Source organism: Lagenorhynchus albirostris, chromosome 9 (assembly GCF_949774975.1).
Source record: "Lagenorhynchus albirostris chromosome 9, mLagAlb1.1, whole genome shotgun sequence".
Taxonomy (NCBI): domain Eukaryota; kingdom Metazoa; phylum Chordata; class Mammalia; order Artiodactyla; family Delphinidae; genus Lagenorhynchus; species Lagenorhynchus albirostris.
Genome location: NC_083103.1, coordinates 14856096 through 14875375, shown reverse-complemented (window position 1 = coordinate 14875375; position 19280 = coordinate 14856096). Strand labels below are relative to the sequence as shown.

At 54.4% G+C, this 19280-nt stretch overlaps 1 protein-coding gene across 1 annotated transcript in view; it reads left to right on the top strand.

Moving 5' to 3' along the window:
• Window positions 1–4220: 4220 nt before the first annotated feature.
• The window catches only part of PRDM11 (PR/SET domain 11), an 82617-nt gene continuing 67557 nt past the window's right edge, over window positions 4221–19280 (top strand). Inside the window, exon 1 of the mRNA XM_060159343.1 lies at window positions 4221–4250. The gene's annotated coding sequence lies outside the window, so the exon portion shown is untranslated. The remainder of the gene's footprint in view (window positions 4251–19280) is intronic.

The window sequence follows — 19280 nt, the reverse complement described above, 5'->3', positions numbered from 1 at the left end:
CATAAGTGGCAGTGGCTTCTTTAGAAAAGAGGAGGCTGTTCCCTGCCAAACCTCAACAAGAGGGACAAATGGGGGATATCTTGGGGGGGGGATGGGTAGGGGATAGTGGTCTATCTTCCTGGGGAGTTGCCAGGAGAGAGGCACGCTATTTGTCAGTAGAACCAAAAAATAGCCATGATGATCTGATGCAGGGCATTTGATCTTAGCCGTCGTCAGCAGCTGAGTGAGGAATCCCTTGGTCTTAAGCCAGTCCCTCCTTCCTTCCAAGAGAGGAATCCCTCAGCTGTTGGGCGAGTGGACAAGACCAGAACAGAACGGTGCCTGGCTTAACACAAGGCCCATGGAATCCAGCTCCCTTCAGCAACTCTTCCAAATGTGGATTTATTTTAAATATTTATTTCTTGCCATTAAAAAGGGGGGGCATCTTTAATAAATGGCAGAGAAAACAAAGCTGAGTCAGTAGGATTAGAAGTGGGAAAGGAGGAATGAGGAGGAAGCAACTGCCAAAGTTGTTGGGAATGGGGGTAGAATTTGGCTCTGAGCTTCCTGGCAGGCTGTGTAAAAAGGGAAACCTGATCAGTTACGGAGCTCTTCTTATTAGCAAGGGAGATGCTTGCCAGTTCCTTGGGGGAAATGCAGTTGGTTTTTAGTTTGTTTTTTCCAGGCACTAAATCCTGAATGAAATTTCTCCCTCAAGGCCTTTGGAAGGGTCATTAATTGATGCAATAAACACTTGTCCTTGTTTTACAGCAAATGTGGAAGTGATCTGGGGGGCATTTAACTTGCAGCTCGTTGTATGTATGTTTTACCTGGGTGTCATTATTATTAGTAGGTAAGAAAGGCCTCAGATTGACTTTTCCTTCCAAAGAGCTGAGCTTCATTCACCTAGAGCATCTAAATATCCTCCCAGGGACCTGCAAGTGACTGGGATTGTTGACACATGTTTTGTAGGGCAGGTCATGAAGTACCTGACCTCCCATCACAAAGTTCTGGTCAGCTTCTATTGTGTGATATGCCCAAGGGAGAAACCAGGGAGATATATCTTACAAACCTTTAGGCTGAAAAGTTGCATTATGGAGAAGGACGATAAACCAGAAACAACCAAGAGTGGAAGGCATTGAACGATGGAGTCAGGCAGATGTAGATTTGAACCTTATCCTACCTCTAACTAGCTGTGTGGCCTCGGGCAAGTTTCTTAATCTCTCTGAGCATGGTTTCCCTGTCTGTAAAAATAATGATGATGAGGTCTGCCTTGGATTACTGAGAGAGTCAAATGGTAAGGTCCCTGAAAGTGTGTGTCATGTGCTCTATTCACTTCAATCCCCTTTGTACCACCCCTCCCCGCAACCAACTTGCTCTCAGAGAATTTGTGTGGAGCTCCCACTCCCATCCCTACTTCTGTGTTTCAGGCCCAACTCAGCCCACAGAGGGCAGCTGAGGCACAGCCTCACAAGACCTGCCTTGTCCAGACCGCTTGTCTATGGTGATTACCTTCAGGCCCTGGGGCCAGTTGCTGCCCACTGACCCAGAGCACCTGTGCCAGCCCTTGGCTGCCTTGGGCTCCCAGCAACCCTCCCAGCCTTGTTCCAGATTCCTTCCTGCGCTCTGGTCTTGATTATGTGGTTACAGGGCAGCTTCTTGAGGGCAGAATGTAGGACCCCTGGTCCAAATTCTTTGTGTCACACAGGAAGAAGCTGGAGCCCAGACAGGCAGAGTCACGTGCCCCAGGTTCCACGGCATGGAGTGGCAGGCTGGACCTCAGACCTGGGTCTCTGAACCATGCAGTGTCTCTGTGCTCCCCAAGTGTGACGCCAGAAGATTCCCGGCCTGCAATGCCTGAGGACCAGCCCCACTCCAGAGTTGCTGCCTGAAGGCCGATTGTCCCTGGCAAAGAGAAGCTAGACCAGGCCAAATGGATGGGGAGATTTAAATAGAAAACCAGCACCACATGGAAAAATTCCCTCTTTGCCTCACTCACCACCTCCTACTCTTAAAGATCTTTTTGCATTTCGGAGGCTGTGACCATGTTCTCTCTTTATCCACTTGGCTTTCTGGCCTCACCTCTGGTTCCTCTGCCCCACCCACTCTCTATTCCATTCACACCTGGCCACATGTCACACACCCTGGCCACTTTGAGATCTCCATGTCTTTGCCAGTGCCGTTTGCCTTCCTGGAATGCCATCCTAGCACTGGTGGAAATTGCAAACCCCCTCTTAGGGCCCACCTCTGACATCATTTCCTTGGTGAATCCTACTCCTCAAAAGGAACAAATGGCTCCCTCCTCAGTGTCCTTTCCCCTCCCTGCCCAAGCACCTGGCCTCCAGTATAAAGCTTAGCACAGTCGGGTGTGCATTAATTATTGAATCAATTTGAGTTAGCCATGAGTTCCTTCATCTCCTGGCCAGAACAAGACCTCCTGGAAGGACCAGATCTAACTAATCTTGGTACTCCCCAGTACCCAATACTCTGCCTGGCATGGAACAGACAGACACTAGGAAACTTTGATAGTTATATTGAGTCATATAATTATGGTGTTAATTACCATTACTTGAGCATCTACTGTGAGCAATCTGGTGCTACGCTCCTGAAGTACTCTCATGGCTCCTCACACAGAGCCAGCAGCGTGGGTTACTGGTGTGCCCCACTTTGCAGATAAGGAAACTGAGACTCCGTTACTTACTCAAGATCACACAGCAAGTAAGAGATGGGGGATTCCAAGAAGCTGTGTTTGTGATGCCAAAGTCAAGGGAAACAAATGAAGTGGTGCATGAAGTGCTTCCCCCCACAAGCCCCAACATCCAAACTCCGGGAGCACGTCCTGGGGTCTGACCATGGACGCCATCTGGGGTCGAGGCTCCCTGCCGGCCAAGAAATTGACAGGGAACTCCATCCCCGAGAGGAGGTCATCACAGGGAGGTCCCCACCGGAGGCCTCCTGTGCCAGGCCTTTCAGGGCTTCCACGGATGTCTGGGGGGCGCCCCACCGCGGTCCTGGGGATAATTTCTACTGGAGGTTACGCCCCGGTTTTAGAGCCAGAGCAGCGCAGCCTCCCCTGACAGGAGACATCTCGCACTTCGGCCACTCGCAGACAACACCACCAGAATAAAACGGTTATTTGGGGAATGGTTGTCTCGGTTACGCCATCCCGTCGGTTTTCTAAGCGCAGGAGAAAGACTTTCAAGCCTTTAAACACTTTGTCTTTATGAAAATTCTGCCCCATCTTTTCCTTGCTACCTTGTTACTCTGTGATGTTAAATCCCATTTCACAGATGGAGAAACTAAGGAACCGAGCAGGCGAGCGCAGTTTAAACATCTTTTCCAAGGCAGCCGGGGACCAGCCCGTCGGGTTCTCAGAATCTCAATCCCGGTGATAAATTTCGATTTGAAGAACACGCTCGGTTCGCGACTTTAAATCCGCAACCCCACGTAAATAACATTTTAAACGAACTCCCCCCCACACACACACACAAAGACCCTTTCCCTCAGCTTTCAGCGGGATGCCCCTGTTTTACAACTTTAGTTTGAATCTCCAAACAGCTGGGCATTCAAAGGGTTAAACTGGATCAGCTGGGGGCCAGCTGCGGGCAGCGAAGCCAAGAAAGGGTTAAAAATATCAACGCATTTATTCCCCAGACTGGCTCAAAAGGGGCAGCAATATGATCGGGGAGCCAGGGAGCACCCCCCAAGGAATGACTTTTTAAAATTCTAGAACTTTTAATTCCGACCAAAAAAAAAAAGTGTCCCAGCTCGAAAGTTCTTTTAACCTTTTCATTTTTCATTTATTATTTTTTTTTCTAGATTTCTCCGCGGGCTGGTTTATAAAAGTCGCCCTCTCCTTTTGGGTTCGAGAAGCCAGGTTCCCCCCTCCGGGCAGGGCGCGGGGCGGGGGCCGAGGGGGCCCCGGGAGTTTTCTCCGGGGCCGGGTTGGGACGCGGCTGGTGAGTCCCGGCTCCGGCCCCTGAATTGGGGGGTCCGCGTCTGCCCCAAACGCCGCTTTCTTCCGTTTTCCATGTCATTTCCTGTACTAATAAGATGGTGGTCAAAGCAGGGGAGGAGAGCAGCAGCGAGTCGCCGCCGCCGCCGCGCCGAGGCTGGCGCTGAAACTTTGCCTCGCCGGGGACCAGCGCGCCCGCAGCGCGGCCGCTCCCGCCGCGGGGGCCGCCAGCCCGGGCCGCGCCGCCTCCGCCGAGCCGCCCGCCGGGCCGCCCGCGCCGCCCGGGCCCCGCGGCTGCCGCAGCATTCCCGGGAAGGTGAGTCAGCCCCGGTAGCCAATGTGGCCATTGAAAATGGCTTCGGAAAGCGCTCGGCAGTTTGCCAACGCGCGCGGGGGCCGCCGGTGCAGGGGCTGCGAGCGGCCTCGGGGGTGGCGGGCGGCCGGGGGAGTCATCGCGAGCAGTGCGGGGGGCCCGGGCGGCGCGGGCGCGGACCGGGGGGGCGCCTCGCCCCGGCCCCGAGGTGGGTTAACCCTCGGCAGGTAGGTGCTGCCGCTGCCGCCGCCGCTGCCGCCGCCGCCGCCGCCGCCGCCGTGGGATTCGGGGGCAGCCCCTCCGCCTCCTTCCTCCCCGCTAGCTCCTAGCTCGCTCGCCTTGTTACAATGTAGCCTTTTCTCTGCGCCGACGTGCCGCCCGCTGACGGACGTGGCCGCCGACCAATGGGAGCGGCCTCCCGGGCCGAGCTTTCGGAATGAGAACGCGGTGACACGGGCGGGGCGGGGCGCCGAAGGCTGGAGGGCTCGCCGCCGCCGCTGGCCTAGTTTTCGGGGGCACTTTGGGCTCGGCGCCCGGGGGCCGATTTGGGGGGCACGGGTCCTGCCGGGGTGCAGTGGGACCTCTTCCCACGCGCCGCACGATTTCCCGCTAAACGTGGCCGCGCCGGGGGCTGTTTCTTTAATACATTTTCCATCTTAGTTGCGGTGTAGACTCTTAGGGAAATGTCCGGAGTGTAGCCTCCATCCCCCACTCGCAATCCCCAAGGTGCTCTGCTCTGCAGGCACTTAGCGGCCGATGACCTTTCTCCGGTCAAGGCCAGCACGCCCTGGGCAAGTGACTGCAAGGAGAACACAAATGTCTCGAGCGCTGAGCAGTGCTGGCGGAAAAGTTGCTTGTGTCTTGTATGGGGTTGGGCGATAGGGGCTTAAGATCCCAGGGGTGGGCTGGGACTTCGGGGAGAAGAATGTTAAACCTCTCTTCTTAGACGTTTGCTTCATGTGGAGAAAGGCTGTGGTATATAATTTAGAGTGGTTGAAGGAAACACACCCAGTTCTTTGTCCGTGGGGACAGGAGGCAATAATGAGAGATTGCTCTCCATGCCTGGAAACCCTATAAAATGGGGGTTTTATCTGTGCTGGAGCAAAAGAATTTTCCATGGAGCATGACGCCTCTGGCACCCAAGCTGGCTTTGCCCACATTTCCCCTTGAGAGGAAGGAAGGGGTTAGGGTTGTGAGGTCCATGGGGCAAAAGTAACAGGCTGTGTTTCCTTCCAGGGGGAGCGGGGCATGATTTTCACCCACCAACGCTCCGAGAGGTGGGCAAGCAGATTTCTGTGTGGGCACGTGTCTGGGAATAGAGCCCAGGGCTGTTGCTTTAGTTTAATGAAAAGGGGCTTCTCCATTGGAGTCCTTCCTCCCCTTCATACTAATATGCGACTTTGGACTTGGCACGGTTACTTTTGAGCTCTCTGGGCCTTGCTTCTCCATCCCTAAAGTGGGGCTAACATAGCCTGCCTGGCCAGTCAGCTGTGAGATTACATGAGATAGCACAGAGAAAATGCCTAGCCCGGGGGCCACACATGATGTAAGAAGTGTTGTTCTCTCTGCCTGGGATTGTTGCAGAGCACTCTCTTGGGAATATCAGGATTGCCCAACAAGCCCCACCTCGGTCCATTCAGTCCCAAACTGACGGGGCCTCCAAGGAGCAGCTGGGGCAGGGTCTACTCTCCCTTCCCTAGTGACATATTCAAAGAGGAGGGGCTCCCCTCACTAGTCCCAGGAGCCCTGATCAGCCATCACAACCATCACTTATATACTACTCTGACCTGAGTTACAGTTCTGTCCTCCGGACCCTTTGGATTGATGTGTTTCATACATTTGTTCTCCTTGGTGTCAAGTTAAGACTACAATCATCTGAATCTTTCCTCACCTGGACTTAAATTGGGTGGGGGAGGGGAGGCGAGGTTTCCCCGGTTCTAAGTTATTGGCAAGTATGAAGGAAGTAAAGACCACTGAACCAGGAGTCAGGAGTCATTCCTGTTTATTCAGCTGCCTCCTCGGTCTGTTCTCTTGACCATCTCACAGTTATGACCAACACACGGATTCCAAGGCTGTCCCATCATCTTCCTCCTTAAACCTCCTACAGGGCTCTCGTCTTGGCCACGGCTACCACCATTCTGCTAGTCCTTAAGGCAGAAACCTTTGTGTCTCCGTTCCCTCACCACAATCCACTATGTCTCCAGATCTAGGGAACTTTAACCTATAAATTGAATCCATACACTCTTCTCCGTCTTCTCTTCCCCAGTGTCTTGGTCAAGCCACCACTGTCTATCCCCAGGACAACAGCACTAGCCTCCCAACGGTCCACCTGTGACCTCCCCTCCACGCCAGTCTCAGGATGGCAGTAAGAGTGATCTGTTCCAAAGAAGATCACAGCAAGCTCCCCATTTTTGTGTAAAGCACTGAGAAGTCTTCCCAGTGCTTTTGGGATAAAGAACCAAATTGTTACCATAACCTAGAAGCCTCTGAGTAATCTGGCCCCTACCCTTTCCTTGGCCTCATCTCCCACCTACTCTAGATCTCTCTGCACTCCGTATTCTCGCCTGCACATGCTGGTCCCTCCTTCTGGAATACTGAAACAGTTGTGATCTAATGAATGAGTTAAGGCTGGGGAAGGGCAAGATGGAGTGGGAGAGTGTCTGGTGGTCCTTAATACTACCCCCTAAATATTTCCAGTTCATCCAAGCACATGTAGGATTGGATCTAGGTCCCCTTGTGTTGGGTGGGGCTGTGTGACTGGCCAGTGAGTTGTGAACTATGGTGACACATGCCACCTCTGGGCCAAAGCATCTAGTTGCTGGTGTGAGACCCTCATGAGTGCTCTTTTCCTGTGGTGTGGAAACTGGCAGGAGGTGGGGTGATGGCTGCTTCTGCTAGCCTGGGTCCCCGTGTTGCTCCCTGAGTGGAGTCCCTTAGTACCCCATGATGGACATGCAGCATGAGTGATAATTAAGCCTTTGTTGTTTTAAACCACTTAGATTTGGGGGTTGTTTGTTACTGCAGCATAACCTAGCCTGTCCTGACTGATACAGAGAGTAGGGGAGCATTCCAGGCAGAGACAAGTATACACACGCAGGAAAAGCTCATCCTCAGCAGCCAGGGTGAGCTTTTCTGACAAATAAATCTGAGTCTATCAACCTCTTCCTGAAGAACCTTCAGGGACTCCCACTGTATTTAGGAGAAAGACAGAAATCCTTAAGTTGCCCTCTAGATGCTATGGGGACACCATCCTGCCTCCCCCTATTTACCATGTTTAGCCTAACGTGGTGCTATCCTCATGTTGCCCCCTGTGCCCTGACCATGCATTCCACTCCTCTCGTAGGCCTCCTCCTCATCTTTTAGCTTTAGCATCACCTCTTCAGGGAAGCCCTCCCAGATTAGGTTGAACTCCCTATTACGGCCTTTCATGACCCCATGTACCTCGCATTTATAGCACTCGTCTTAGTAGCAGTTTTACATTTATTGTTGTAATGATTGCTTGCAGTCTCACTCTTTCATCAGACCGTAAGCTCTGCGAGGGCAGGGCCTGGGTTGGTGTGTGTGTGTCGCTGCACCTCCAGTGTCTGTGCATGAGAGCTGCTCACGGAATGCCTTCTGATAAATCCCCGAGCATTGGCTGGGGGCTCACAATGTGCTGGGGGCTAAGGACAGGATTAATAAATGCTGCTTCCTTGGAGTATGGGCAGGTGGGTCCAGCTGCAAGGAGGTGTCAGGCGTGGGAGGAAGACTGGCCCGTAGAGTTCAGATCCTAAGCTCCCCATACTTACAGGTGTCCATGCCCTAGAAGGACCATGTTTCTAGAGTGTACGAGGGAAAATTCCAGAAAGGCCAAGAGGGTGAGATTTAACAGATCCTTGAGGTCTCTGATCTGTGGAGTATGTGATTCAGTGAAGGGACCACACAGTAGGAGATCCAGGGCTGATGAAGATGAAGAGAATGATGATGAAGGCGGCTAATATTTACTGAGGGCTTTTTTTTTTTTTTTTTTTTTGCGGTACGCGGGCCTCTCACTGCCGTGGGCGGAGCACAGGCTCCAGACGCGCAAGCCCGGCGGCCACGGCCCACGGGCCCAGCCGCCCCGCGGCATACGGGATCCCCCGAGACCGGGGCACGAACCCGCGCCCCCCCGCATCGGCAGGCGGACCCCCAACCACTGCGCCACCAGGGAAGCCCTACTGAGGGCTTCTTGTGTGCCAGGTGTGGTCCTAAGCATGTCACATACCTTACACAGAAAACAAGGTAGGTATTATTATTTCCATTTCACAGATGGGGAAACTGAGGCCCCAAGAGCTGATGGAAGGGAGCCATGGTTACACAGCAGTGTGGCCAGGATTGGAACGCTGGCAGTCTGATGCCATCTCCCTCGGGATGCCCTCTTAGAGTGAGGGCAGGGAACCCCAGACCCACCAAGGAGAAGCCCCTTTGGAAATGTCACATGGCATTATAAAGTTTCCAGGAGGTAACATCCACCTAACATTGAGGTTTGGGAAAAGGGGTTCCTGGCTCAGAGGTGCCTGGTGGCCGGTGCCAGGGCATCTGGTGCCTTTCCACCCCTGTTCTGGCCCGGGAGTCCTTAGAGGCCCCAGAGCTCCATGTTCTTAGAGTGGGGCCTGGGAGGGACTTCCCTGCAGCTGGCCCCGGGGCTGCGCCGGAAAAATAAGCCGTGCAGAAAGAAAAAAAAACAATGAAGAAAAAAGAAAAATGTGCTGTTATTTTTAAAAAGCCTGTTTCCTATTGCAGATTTGTATCTGCGTTGGAAAGGCCAGTGTTCACAGGGGCAGTCACACGCGTGGTGGCGTCGCTGGGGCTAAGGCTCTTTAAGAGGGAAGGCCTGGGGCATCCTTCAGTTCTTCCTTCATTCATCAGGTGGTCAGTGCACACAGCGAGGCACTGTGCTGGGCTTAGGGGTGCAGTGTGGAACCCAGTCCTTGCCCCTCCAGAACTCACAGACCAGTGGGAGGAGGTGGGCAGTTAACCAGGCAGTCACAGTTTATAGCAGAAGGATGCAAGGGAGACAGCCATCGACTCTAAGTCAAGGAAAGCTTCCCTGAGGAGGAGGCCTTTTAGCTGGGTTTTGAAGGATGAGTAGGAGTTGGAAAGAAAGGGGAGAGGCGTTCCAGCGTGGGACGAGGTTTGTACAAAGGCATGAGCACACGGAATGGCTTGGAGAGGCTTGGGTGGTTCATTTGGCTGGAGAGTGTGGGCAAGGGAGGAGGTGGAGGGAGATGAGGCTAGAAAGAGAATAACAGTGATGATAATAGTAATGTGACTAACACACCAGTCCTGATCCTGCCTCAGGGCCTTTGCACTGGTTGTTCCTGCTGCTAGAACACTCTTACCCATTATCTCCATGGCAGGCTCCCTCATCTCCATCAGGATTTGCTCAAATGTCGCCTTCTTGTGGGCACTTTCTTATTTAAAATGGCAACCCCTGCCCCCTTATCCTCCTCTGCTTGCCTGCTTTTTTTTCTCCTTAGTGCATAGCACATATAACATGCCCTGTGTTTTACTTATTTATCAGTATGTTGTCTTTGGCTGCCTCCCTTAATTATGCTGTAAGTTCCCGGAGAGCGGGGAGTTTTGTCAGCTTTGTTCAGTGCTGCATGAACAGTGCAGAGCACATAGTAAGGCCTCATATTTGTGGAATGAATGAATGAATTGAGCACTTACTATGTGCAAAGTGCTTCAGAACACATTTTCTATTTCATCTTCCCAGCAGTACCCTGATATTGGTACTATTATTTCCCCATTCTACTGACACTATTATTTCCCTTTGGGAAACCAGAGCTCAGAGAGGTGGAGTAACTTGCCCGGGTCTTCTGGCTCCTGAGCCCTCCCACCTAACCCCGATGCTTTATCCCAGCCAGACTGTGAAAGGTTATGACTGCTATGCTGAGGCGTTTGCACTCTGTCTGTGGGGCCTCTGGGAACCGCAGAGGGTTTTATGACGAGAAAGCTGACATGCAGAGCAGGTTCAGGTCCCGGAAATCAGCAGCAGCAGCAGCTTGGGTGTGAGGCTGGAGGCAGGGAGGCCGATTAGGAGGCTGTTACAGTAGTCAAGGTAGGAGAGGATGAGCATGGGCTTGGTGATGGCCATTCCAAAAGCGAAGGTGGAGGAAAGAGGTGAGGACTTGGTTCTCCACACTGAGGCTCAGTGCAGATGGTTTGGGGCACAGTTCTGGGGGCTGCAAGCTTCCTAGAGTGCGTCTGGCTTCATTTCTGAGTAGCCATGGCACCCCCAGAGAAGACGCAGCAAAGTGCCTTGGGCTGGCCTCTAGGTGGGGGCCACTGAGAGGGAGCGTGTGGGCGGGGACAGCGCTCTGCCCTTGAGGCGGGTTCATTCCTGCCCCTGCGCCTGGCAGCTGGGAGATGTGGGTTAGAGGCTGCCTGTCTGGGGGTTGCCTGTCTCCGCGTCTGCACAGCAGGAGTGATAATGGTGCTGGCCTCGCAGAGGCTCCTGAGGAAGCAGCACCCGAGCACCAGTGTGGCGTGGGGGCGGCTCTGGCGCCACCTCCTCGTGTGTGAGGTCGTGACCACAGGGGAGGCACGCCCTAGGGCACGGAAATAACCTTGCGCCCCTTTCTGGGGACAGCAGTGCCTGAATGTGAGAGAGTGCATGAGTCATGGGGGGTCTCTACTTGAAGGTGACTGGAACGCACCTTCAGACACTTACCCACCCCCGCAGGCTTGTGTTCAAGGCCAACCATGCTTGGGCCTCAGTCTCCCTTTCTGTACATGGAGACGGTAATGTCAGCCCTGCATTACCTTCTGTGGAAGAAAACTTTTTCCTCCCTGTTTTCAGGACCACGTGTTAAGAGGAACACGTATTGAGCGTCAGGGCACTTGACGTTGGCCCCGTGAGGTCTCTTCTACATCCATTTCTGGTTGAGGAAACTTGGGTTCAGAGAGGATACATGACTAGCTTCAGATCCCACAGTCATAATCTAAGCTTTCCAATCACCTGGAGAAGCCCACATCGACAAAGGAGGCTTTAGGGGTTGCCTCCTTGTTTTACGTAACAATTCCCAGCAGGGCCCCTGGGTGCTTTCAAACCAGGATTTGATTTATAAGCTCTTGGTTTACACAGCCGGCTTCAGGACCCTCTCCCCACCCAGGACCCTCTCCCTACCCAGGGACCTCTCCCCACCCAGGACCCTCTCCCCACCCAGGACCCTCTCCCCACCCAGGAACCTCTCCCCACCCAGGGACCTCTCCCCACCCAGGGACCTCCCCCACCCAGGACCCTCTCCCCACCCAGGGACCTCTCCCCACCCAGGGACCTCCCCCACCCAGGACCCTCTCCCCACCCAGGGACCTCTCCCCACCCAGGGACCTCCCCCACCCAGGACCCTCTCCCCACCCAGGACCCTCTCCCCACCCAGGGACCTCTCCCCACCCAGGGACCTCCCCCACCCAGGACCCTCTCCCCACCCAGGACCCTCTCCCCACCCAGGGACCTCTCCCCACCCAGGGACCTCATGGATCAGGTCTTGCTGGCGCATCCGGACAAACTAAGAGCCTCCTGTGAACTGACTCTGGGCTGTGAGAGCAGAGGTGGAGAAGGACAGAGGGCTGCTGGCCACCCTGCACCCCAGCATCCGCCTCAGATCAGGGGTGGGTGCTGAGGGTGAGGACCCTGTTTGCAAAGTGAGGCGAACCTGGGCTTCTGGAGCCTTCAGTGCCTTCTAGGGCTTTCCCTTCCACCCCTATTTCTTCCCCACCCCACCTGATCCATAAGGGCAACCCAGGACTCTCTTCTTGACTTCAAACTCCTCCCAAATCCTTTATCATTAGTCTCTGAGGCAGGCAGAACAGCTCTCATGACCCCCATTTTATAGCTGAAAAAACTGAGGTCAGAGATGGGAAGTGACTTGCTGGAGGTCATACAATTTAGGGAGTGACCGAGCTAAAATTCTAACCCCACATCTAGCATTTCTTCCTCCGCACCCCAGGCCTCCACTTCCTGGAATTAGAGCAGAATGGGGACCTCTGAGAGCGTTGGCCTAGTCTTCGTGCCCAGCCCTCCAAAAGGACAGGCTGCCCGGCCACTGCTTGAATACCTGTAGCGGCAGGAGCTCACCCCGTCCTGAGGGGACAGAGGCAGCAACCCTGGGTGATGTGCAGGAAGGAGCTCGGGGTAGGAGGGGCTGGTGACCAGTGGGCTCCTTCTCCTGGGCAGGGCTGGGGGCGAGAGAGATCAGCAGGCAGGATATCAACTTGTCTTGGGCTGGGCTGCAGTGGACGTCACTGAGCAAGTAAATATGGAACCACGCCCACGATGTCAGCTTTCCCAGAGTGGCTTCTCCCACTATCTTGTACTTTCCCCAAGGAAAATTGCTGAGGACCAGGAAGGGATCCTGCTGCCCGATGCCCAGGGGTTGGAGATAGCCAGCTTGAGAGGCTCCAGGATGGCTGAGGGGCGTGGAGAGCAGCCCACCGGACCCTCAGCCCCAGCAGGGAGTGAGCCTCTTGTAGGGACAGCCGACCAGGACCCAGACGGGGTGGACTCAGCATCGTCATGGCCCAAGGTACAGGGCAGGTGGGCTCTGGGTGGGTGAGGGTGGAGTTGCAGGCTGGGGCCCGACCCCACCTCACAGCCCGGCTCTTCACTGCTCTAACCTAACCCAACAGGGGGCATTTCCCGGGGTGGTGCAGGGCCCCTCCTCAGACCAGCTGTATTCCAGAGGGGGCTGGTATTTGGAGAGGAGGTGAAGAGGATCAGAGGCTAAGGTGTCCCAGGGAGGGGGGCAGGGTGAGAAGGGAGAAGCCCCTTAGCCTGGAGTGGGGGTGGGCAGGGCGGTGAGATCACCAAAGGAGATCAGCAGCCAGGAAGAATTTACTCCCAAGAGAAGATGTTGGGTCTTTCGGGGAGAGTGAGCAGAAAGGGAAGACCCGGGTCAAGAGTTCCAGACTGGGTAATCCCAGGTCTTTCATACACGTCAGTAACAGCCAGACCTGAATGGCGCTTACAGGTGTGTGTGGGCTCTGCCTGAAGCAGGGTGCCGCCTGACTCATGCTATTAGCCTCAGTTTACAGAGGAAAGATGGAGGCCCAGAGAAGTGAAGTGACGAACCCAAGGCCACACAGCTATGAAAGGCTGAGCCAGGATGTGAACCCAGGTCTGGTCTGATTCCGGAGGCTGAGCTCTTCACCACTGCACGGGGCTACCTCACTGTTACTGCAGTGGGAAGTGCTGTCAGGAGCCTGTGCTGGGGGTGGGATGGTGGACTTGAGGGCGTGCAGGTTCTGAAAGTCTGCCCCTGTGACGCTGGGCAGTACAGAGAGGGTACAGTGTGGGCCAGCTTTATTCTGTTGCATGGCAGTGAATTCCACCATTCTGTCTTCAGCTCACTTATTGGTTCTTCAGCCTCAGTCATTCTGCTATTGATTCCTTCTAGTGCAGTTTTCATTTCAGTTATTGTGTTATTCATCTCTGTTTGTTCTTCAGTTCTTCTAGGTCTTTGTTAGACATTTCTTGTATCTTCTAGATCTGTCCCTCCATTTTTTTTCTGAGATCTTGGATTATCTTTACTGTCATTACTCTGAATTCTTTTTTGGGTAGATCCAGTGTGGGCCAGCTGTGACATCAGGCCAGTCACCCTCTGTGTGTTTCTACGTGCTCACCTGAGAAATGGGGATGCCTAGCACAGGTAATGCACCTGTTACAGGGTTGCTGGGACCTTGCCATGCAATATTTGAGACAGTAGATGTTCATGGAGCACCCCTTTGGGCTCTGGAGGTCCGAACATAGACATAATTTGATGGGCCCTGCACCGGGAGCCCAGAGCCCTGCCAGTGCCATGGAGAGGGTGGTCTGCAGACTACCGCCCATCCATGAGCTCTGTGTTACTGGTCTGCAGTGAGACAGGTACAGGCATTAGAGTAAGTGTTGAGAAACTCATATTGCAACTTGACACTGCCTCGCCATTTTTTATTGTAATTTACAAAAGCATCAGTGGGCAGCAGATTGGAAAACTTAAAAAAAAAAAAGTTTCTTTACCATAAATAGTTTGAGCAGCTCTGGCCCAGATCCTAACTGTGATTGAAGGTAGGAAGTGCCCTGCTGCTCAGAGACAGGGTGGGGAAGGGAGCAAGTATTCCGTCTTGGCAGTGGGGGAGGGAGAGCATGGGTAGGCTTCCCAGAAGTGATGTCAAGCTGGACCTTGAAGGAGGAGTAAGAGTTTGCCAGGTGGAGGAAGAGGGAAGGACATTGTCAGCACTGGGAACGGTATGTGCAAAGGCAGGCAACGTGAGGATCCCAGGGTTCAGGGAACGGCGGGTGAGCAGGGTGTTTGGACAAGAGGTGGCTGAATGGCGCTGGAGAGGCAGGTTAGGGCCAGCCCACGAAGGCCCTGAAGGCCAGGCTAAGGAGTTGAGACCTAAAGACTCAGGTGGGAGGTAAGATCCTGAGGTGGGAGGTAAGGTCACGCTGAGTAGGTGCTTTAATGGACTGACGGGGCCATCAGGTGGAGTTTCCTTTTGGTCTTCACGCTTGAGGAAGGCTGCTTCTTGGTACCCAGTGGGGTAGGTTACTAGTAAGCAGACCCCATAGCTCTGCTGGTCCCTGGCTGCCCTGGGAGTCAGCCGTGGCTGGACAGGCAGGCTGTTCTCCGGCGTGAGCAGCGGGCCTTCCCAGGCTGTCCTGGCCAGTGGGGTGGCATCTGGTGGTTGGGTGGCCATGGCTGAACCCTCTTGTCCCCACTGCCCTAAGCTCCCAGCGCTGCGAGCTCACAGGGGCTGTGGCAGCCACCCCCTGGGAGTCAGTGTGGGCCGGAGGAGCGAGGCCTGAGGTCTGCAGCTGAGTTTGGGGGCTGGCCAGGCGCCACGAGCCTGGTGTGTGATGGCTTGGGTCCGTTTAGGAGGTGAGCAGTGGATGGCAGCCTGAAGTGGCTTCCTGCATGAACACTCTGATGGGCCAGAGCTGAGCTGAGGCCTGCCTTTGAGACCTGAGGGGTGAACACTTGGTTGAGGTGACGAGGGAGAGTTGATGTCCCCACCTGGGCCAGCTGGCGGCAGCAGACGGCACAGTGTCGGGGCAGCGGAGTTGCTGCTATGGTCCTGAGCTCCGGCCCAGCCTCCTGTTCCGAGAGGAGGCCACCTGCCCTGTCCCGGGGCCCCTGGGAACAGACCAACGTGCACCTGGGCCTGCGTGTGGCCACAGGTCCACGGAGAGCGTGGTGGCCTGCCTAGGAGGGAGCTGTGCGGAGCGCCCCTCCCACCAGCCCCACCCACGCCCTCCTCCCTGGGGCCCTGTTCAAGGTGGCCCAGCCTCTGGCTCCCTCCCTGCAGCTCCCGCGGGCTGGCTGCCATTCAGCGGGGAGTCCAGCTGCCTGGGATCCTGCCCGATGGGGCTGGGGAGGCGTTCGCAGGAGTCATTGGGGTGCTTTGGGGGTTTTTTTTGTAGATACTAATCCAACTATATATATACATATATTTTTTTAACATGTTTATTAGAGTATAATTGCTTTACAATGCTGTGTCAGTTTCTGCTTTATAACAAAGTGAATCAGTTGTACATACACATATGTCCCCATATCCCCTCCCTCGTGTCTCCCTCCCTCCCACCCTCCCTATCCCGCCCCTCCAGGCGGTCACAGAGCACCGAGCTGATCTCCCTGTGCTATGCGGCTGCTTCCCACTAGCTCTCTCTTTTACGTTTGGTGCTTTGGTTTTGACAGTGGCCTTGGTCATGCTTGGAGGCTTCTGTCCTCAGACCTCCCTGGCCCTCTGTGCCGCGGGCTGGGCCCACGCTGGACTCAGTATTGCCACAGCCCTGGGTCTCCCTGAGGCAGGAGGGGACAGCTCTGGGGCAGCTGGACCACCTCAGGCTTCGTCCTGCTGCCCCACCCTCCCCCAGAGCTGGTACTTTTCACTGTGAGTGCCAGGTGGCACCTTCTTGCTTCTCAGCAGCCCCTCTCCTCACAGGACCCCGAGCCAGTTCTGCGTGGCCCGTACTGCTTTGCCTCCCAGGTGGAATCCTCCAAAGCCGGCCCTTTGCTCGCCCCTTCTGGCAGTGACGGAGCTTTGCTCTTCCTGCCCTTGATTCCCATTGTGGGTCTGTCGCCCGCCCCTGCCCCAGCTCCCTGGGCTAGCGGTGAGGCGAGGACTCGCTGGCCTGGCTCCCAGGAGCCCCTTCCCCCAGTTTCAGGTAGAAACCAGACTCCTCCCTGGCACCTGTCGGTGGCTCCCTGCCCTCCCCGCAAGCACCCTGGCCCTCGGCCCAGGACAGTAGCCAAGAAAGGCTCCCCTGCCCTTTTGGACTCGCTGCTGTCTTGCAGCAAGTGTGGCTGCCTTTGGCGATGAGGTGCTGCCACCTCCTTTTCTGTCTGCGGCACGGATGAGGCCGTGTGCTTTGTGGGGGTCCGTATGGTTCACAGAGGGGCTGCACGGATGATACTTCATCTGCACAGCAGGCTTGGGAGGTGGATACTGTGAGCCCATTTTGCGGATGCGGGAGTTGAAGCTCCACAGGTTCAGTGACGGTTAAGTTCTTGTAGGAAGTCAGGGGCCAAGCTGGGACTCAGAGCTATATCGCCTGACTCTTTTCTTGACGCTGTAGCTGTCTTGAAGGTAAGAGCTTCACTGCTCCTGGCTTGTTATAGTGCTTGACTAGGGCTAGGGGTCTGGCTGGCGCTAGGGATCAGCCTGTTGGGGACTAGGGCTCCTCTTGTGACCTGGGCTGTTGCCTGGGCTCAGTGTCACAGTCAGGGGCGCTCAGCCCTGTAAGCATTTCACATCCACTTCCCCCTTCCTTCCTGAACTCTTGTCCCCAAATGTGAGGTCTTCCCAAAGACATGGCCCCCGCCCTGGTAGTCTGAGGCTGACGCCAGACATGCTGGCCAGGGGCTGGGGGCTGCTGGGACAGAGGGGCCAGGGCTGGGTGTTATTGGGAGAAAGGGAGGGGTGGAGCTGGACAGCTGGAGGTGGACTTGGTAGCTGGCCTGTGTGCCTCTGACTGTGTCACAGTGAGCGTCCACAGCTCCTGGCCTCTCCCTCCTCCAAGATCTGGTTCTCTGTGCTTCCTTAAAGCCACTCGTGATGCGGGGACAGTAAGGGCTTTGCTCTACTCCCCTGATGAGGCTGTGAGGCCCAGAAGGACTGGTCCCACCTATCCTTGTGGTAAATCCCTCCACCCCAATGCACAGGCTTGCACGCTTCCAGGGACCAGTAGCTCACTGTTTCCAAGACGGCTCGTTGAGTCTTTTTTATGTTGTTTTACTACGTTTTAATTATATTAGGGATATACGGATACATTTTTGCTATAAAAAAATCAAATAATATTTAAAAAGCGAAATATAGTCTCCTTGATAACCGTAGCATTCCAGCCTCCTCTGCAAAGTTAATCATCACTGTTATTACTTTGCTATATATCCATCTAGATCGTTGTCTATGCACTGCACACAGAACCTATAGGAATATGTACCGTTATAGCACGTGCGTGTGTGTGTGCATGCATATGTGTGTTTAAACAAATGGTTTCATTCCTCAAATTGCTTTTCTCACTTAACATTGGATCTAGGAAATCTAGTCATAGTTTTACACAGTGAACTTACCATTTTGTTTTTCTTCTTTTTTTTTTAAACTAATATACAGTAGTGTATCAGTGGAGAGGATCGTCATTTATTTATCCATTCTCTTACTGCTGGACATTTAGGTTAATTCTGATTTTATTCTTGTGCCTCTTTGGTCATATCTGTAGCAGCTACTGCTGGGTTATGGGAGCCAGTTGCATTCTTCTTTTTTTTTTTTTTGCCGTACGCGGGCCTCTCACCGTTGTGGCCTCTCCCGTTGCGGAGCACAGGCTCCGGACGTGCAGGCTCAGCGGCCATGGCTCACGGGCCCAGCCGCTCCGTGGCATGTGGGATCTTCCCAGACCGGGGCACGAACCCGCGTCCCCTGCATCGGCAGGCAGACTCTCAACCACTGTGCCACCAGGGAAGCCTGCCAGTTGCATTTTTAACAAATTATTGTGCAGTATCTAAAAATCTGTCCCCTGAGGCTTTGCACAGAACCAAATGTCTCCCTGTGGGTCTCCCACTATTCCTGAATCCCTTCTTTAGCCAGAGAGAAAATCTGCTCCTGTGCCCTCTGCCAGTCCCCAGAGAGCTGGAAACAATGGCCGTGGCCCCTGGAGTCTTTTCTCTTTCACACTTGGGTTTTTCTACCGTTACTCAAAAGGTGTGTTTTTGAATGACTCCTCTCTCAGGTGGCTGTTGTGATAAGTGAACTTTGGAATCCAGATGCCTTGGTTAAAATCCTGGTGTTTCTGGGAAATTGACTTAACCTCTCGGTGCCTAGTTTCGTCCTTTGTAACCTAGAGCTGACAATAGCATGCATACCATGGTGCTTCTGTGAGGACCAAGTAAACTAACGTGTATAAGGCGCAAAATGCTCACAAAATCCTAATAATATTATTATCCTGGGGTCTCTTGTCTGCGTTAGGTCCAGGCCCACCTCGGTGGGCAGAGGGCCCATGTTCCCGTGGGCAGCCTGGGATGGCTCCGGTCTTTGCGACAGCTTCATCCCACTGTCCACTGATTTCCCAGAGGAGGCTGCTGCCTGGGAATGCAGTGGGTGATCCGATTTCTGCCTGGCTTGGTCCTGTAGGTTCTGGATCAGGGCCTACTGGGAGGGAAGGAGGTCAGCCTGACCCTTTGCTTAGTGGTGGTGGCCAGGAACCTGGTAACATAACCCCACACCTCGGGCAGATTTACCGACTCTCAATGGGGCCTGTTGTGGCCGGGGATTTGATCTCCCTTGGCCTGCAGGGTGGGCAGGAGAAGAAAGCAGCTTGGGGCCAAGCTCTCCCCTGAGAGCCCCGGGGCCCCTCTGGGCCACACTGGCCGGTCCAGGCCTGGGTTTACCTTTCAGCCCATGGGGCAAATCTCCGCAGGTGACTGTATATTTAGTGCTGGAAAGGATGGCCCCTTTGCTTTTTTCTCACACCTCCATCCCCCCGACCCCCTTTCAGGTTCAAAACCACCTTTATGCCACCAACTAACCAGCTCTGCA